This window comes from Phyllostomus discolor, chromosome 4, assembly GCF_004126475.2.
Source record: "Phyllostomus discolor isolate MPI-MPIP mPhyDis1 chromosome 4, mPhyDis1.pri.v3, whole genome shotgun sequence".
NCBI classification, from domain to species: domain Eukaryota; kingdom Metazoa; phylum Chordata; class Mammalia; order Chiroptera; family Phyllostomidae; genus Phyllostomus; species Phyllostomus discolor.
In genome coordinates this window covers 145735374-145739615 of record NC_040906.2, presented here as the reverse complement: position 1 = coordinate 145739615, position 4242 = coordinate 145735374, and the positions used below count along the sequence as shown (strand labels likewise).

The 4242-nt window shown below is 39.7% G+C and overlaps 1 pseudogene; it reads left to right on the top strand.

Moving 5' to 3' along the window:
- Window positions 1-1151: 1151 nt before the first annotated feature.
- LOC114495038 lies at window positions 1152-1646 on the top strand (annotated as a pseudogene).
- Window positions 1647-4242: the final 2596 nt, after the last annotated feature.

Here is a 4242-nt window from a genome sequence, read left to right as displayed (position 1 = left end):
CCCTTCACACCAACTAGTTCTTCTCAGTCTCCTTTTTCTGACTCATGACTAGGGACTGACATGCATAAAACAGGTTTCAAATCCTCCTTCCTAAATCACACTCTTCAAAACCCAAAGCTTATAAAAATAGAAATAGATTTTAAATTAGCCCTCTTTCTCCTTTTGTCAGGGTACATGCATTTTCATGCGTATCATCTCATTTGAGTCTTCAGTCAATTACTGTGAAATATATATTATTACCCCAAATTTACAAATAAAAAACACCAAACTCAGGTTAAGCATCTTTCCTGTGTCACATAGGAAATGGTAGGGCTAGGTCTCAGGTTAGTGACTCTAATTTTACTCTGCTCCAAGTTTTCTGTGGCTTCTTGATTTCTATTAACTTTTCTGATTTCTCATGCCAGCGTTGCCCTGGCATTCTTGGATCTTTGCCTGGACTTTGCTTCTTTAATCTGGGCTTCTTGCCTAGTTACTTCAAACTGCTACTGCCCACATCTCAACCTGTCAATTTGCCAACTTTGTATTAAATAGTGTGTTTATTTAAGAAAACTTCCTTTTGATGTATTTTAGACAACAAAGATACCTTATTAGAATATCTAGTGGAGATATTTCTCTTTAAAGGTAACCTCTGACTTCCTGTTCACTTAAAGGTCTGACCTGTTCCTCTGCCAGTGGTCTCGTATGCACCCCCATCACCATTCTGGGGGCAGGAGAGCAGGTGTTCCCACACTGATCCCGTTGTTATAACATTGTGGGGAAACCTGCTCACTGTTCATCTACCTCCTGTCTCATCTTCTTGGACACAGAGAGTATATGCCCCATATGACTGAGTTGTGGCCATTGGAACGTGAGTGAAAGTCCTATGTGCCACTTCCATACCTGAAAAAGTCATGTGTGCAAATAATGCTTCACACTCATTTTCCCTTCACTGGCTTGAAGTAGACCTTTGAAGCTACATGCCGAAGATGGTAGAGTCTCAGATTGAAAGAACCAGGGAGACTGAAAGAGAGCCAGCTATTGACAAGGAAAACCCATTTAGGATTTTACATGAGCAAGAAATAAACTTTCTCGTTTGTCCCATTATACATTTTCAGAGCTTATATGTTTCACCAGTTCACCTACTCTAGTTTTTCCAGTCTGTCATCTGCAGTGGAAATGCCACCAAGATGCAGATTTTTGTGCAAACCCTTATGGGGAAGACCATTACTCTGGAGGTTGAACCCTTGGATAAAATAGAAAATTTAAAGGCCAAGATCCAGGATAAAGAAGGAATTCCTCCTGATCAGCAAAGACTGACCTTTGCTGGCAAGCAACTGGAAGATGGACATATTTTGTCTGACTACAGCATTCAAAAGGAATCCACTCTGTCTTGTGTTGAGACTTTGTGGTGCTGCTAAGAAAAGGAGGAAGTCTTACACCACTCCCAAGAAGAATAAGCATAAGAGAAAGAAGGTTAAGCTGTTTGTTCTGAACTATCACAAAGTGGATGAGAATGCAAAATCAGTTGCCCTCATTGGGAACGCCCTTCAGATGAATGCAGTGCTGGAGTTTTGTGGCCTGCCACTCTGACAGACAAATGTCTGTCATGGCAAATGTCTGACCTAGGGCTTCAACAAATCAGAGGATGGTCATTGTATATGGGTTAATAAAAGACATGAACTAACAAAAAGATGTTTAAGAGATGTTTAATTGCTAATTAAGGCATACCTCTGCCTCAGAGATGTTTAATTGCTAATTAAGGTGTACCTCTTTGGTGTTGTGGTTTGACTACACAGCAGAATTAAAAACATTCATTTTTAAGTGGGAATTTTCAAAAAGAGTTGCTGTGTGAGATTGCACATGTTTATATATGTGTATCAAGTACTTTTTAGGATCTAGGGGCCTTACTGTTCCTGTAAGCTTTGAATCTATAAAATAAAGCCTGTTTGTTGCTTTGCTTTTTAAAAATGGCATAGTTGCATTGTATTTAACAGAATAACACCGCAAGGTTGGAAGGCAGCAAATCCTTGTGAGAGTAGAGTTTCCTAATCCAGTTCACATCAGCATTCCCATAGTAATGCAGCAATCTCCAAGGAAACCCATGTGCCATCAATAGGTAGGAGTGCTAAGGCAGAAGGCTCCCTCTTCATATTTTATTGCCAGCAATGGAGTGTCATGAACCTGATGGCTGTTGGAGATGTGATGAAGGATTAATTAAGAGGCCTCAATGACTTATGTGATGCATGCAGGACTTATGGGGGTGTGAGAAGGATAAAAGGAAAATTTCTTCCAGTATTTAAATCCAGTAGATTATAGGATTCAGGGGTATAATGCAAAAAAGGGTCAGAAGGAGGAAGTTTTTTTCTGAGAGGAAGAAAATGTGTTCCCCTTTGGTGGTGTTGATCTCGAGGCCAGCAGCCTTCTTGTTCAGTGATTAAGTGAGTACCTTCTTCTCTCTTCTCCTTAGGCCCATCCATCCTGGTATCTGTCCTTAGCCAAAATTTCCTTATTTCTGCCTTTGACATGTGTGTTAACATACCACTGAGTGATCCTGCATGCATGTCCAAGTATGACTATTTTTTGGAAATGCCTTGCTAGAAACTGAAATTAAAAAAAAAAAAAAAGCAGCCCTGGCTGGTGTGGCTCAGTAGATTGAGTGTCAGCCTATGAACCAAAGGGTCACCGGTTTGATTCCCAGTCAGGGCACATGCCTGAGTTGCAGGCCAGGCTCCCAGCAGGGGGCGCATGAGAGGTAACCACACATTAATGTTTCTCTCCCTCTCTTTCTCCCTCTCTCTCTCTCCCTTCCCCTCTCTCTGAAAATAAATAAATAAAATCTTTTTTAAAAAAAAGCAAAGGAAAAATCAAGTATCATTTATTCATATTTCATTTAATTCCATCCTTTCTTAAAAAAATAAAAAGCTCTAATCAAATATCTGCCTGGTTCATGGACTGAGGCATAGTCTCTATCATGTCTTCTATCTTGTTTGGGACATAATTTATTTTTGTATCTATTAGTTTTGCCAGTTAGAGTCCCCCACTAAGAACAACCATAAACACTGCTGACTAAAGAACACCTAACAGAGACTTACCAAAGTAATCCCCCCATCACTTTAGTTGAGAAAAGAAACAAACCCTTGTGGCTCAGGATAAATGAAAATTTTATTTTAAAAGTTATTTTAGATTCTTAAGTTACAGCTCTAAATATTTCTGAGACATCCCCACTCTAAGCTTCTTATCTTTAGCAACATTTACTTTTGATCCTCTTCAGTAGACCCATTCATTCCCCAGGTCACATCCTGAACAAACCACTGTTACCTGAAACAGCTTAAATAGCCCGTCTGATCATAGCCTTCCTCCTTCCAAAAATCTCACTCTATTGCTCCTGGTACATCTTATTTCTAAGCTCACTGAAATTTGCAAGGCTCTGGCTGACTACCTTAATTTTCTTTTTTTTAAAAAATATATTTTATTGATTATGCTATTAGTTATCCCATTTTCCCCCTTCACTCCCCTCCACCCTGCACACTCCTTCCCACCCACATTCCCCCCTTTAGTTCATGTCCATGTGTCATACTTATAAGTTCTTTGGCTTCTACATTTCCCATACTATTCTCACCCTCCCCTTGCCTATTTTCTACCTACAATCTATGCTACTTATTCTCTGTACCTTTTCCCCCTCTCTCCCCCTGCCACTCCCCTATTGATAACCCTCCATGTGATCTCCATTTCTGTGGTTCTGTTCCTATTCTAGTTATTTCCTTAGTTTGTTTTTGTTTTCGTTTTAGGTATGGTTGTTAATAATTGTGAGTTTGCTGTCATTTTACTGTACATGTTTTTTGTCTTCTTTTTCTTAGATAAGTCCCTTTAACATTTCATATAATAAGGGCTTGGTGATGATGAACTCCTTTAACTTGACCTTATCTGGGAAGCACTTTATCTGCCCTTCCATTCTAAATGAAAGCTTTGCTGGATAGAGCAATCTTGGATGTAGGTCCTTGCCTTTCATGACTTGGAATACTTCTTTCCAGCCCCTTCTTGCCTGCAAGGTCTCTTTTGAGAGATCAGCTGACAGTCTTATGAGCACTCCTTTGTAGGTAACTCTCTCCTTTTGTCTTGCTGCTTTAAAGATTCTCTCCTTATCTTTAATATTGGGAAATGTAATGATGATGTGCCTTGATGTATTCCTCCTTGGGTCCAACTTCTTTGGGACTCTCTGAGCTTCTTGGACTTCCTGGAAGTCTATTTCATTTGCCAGATTAG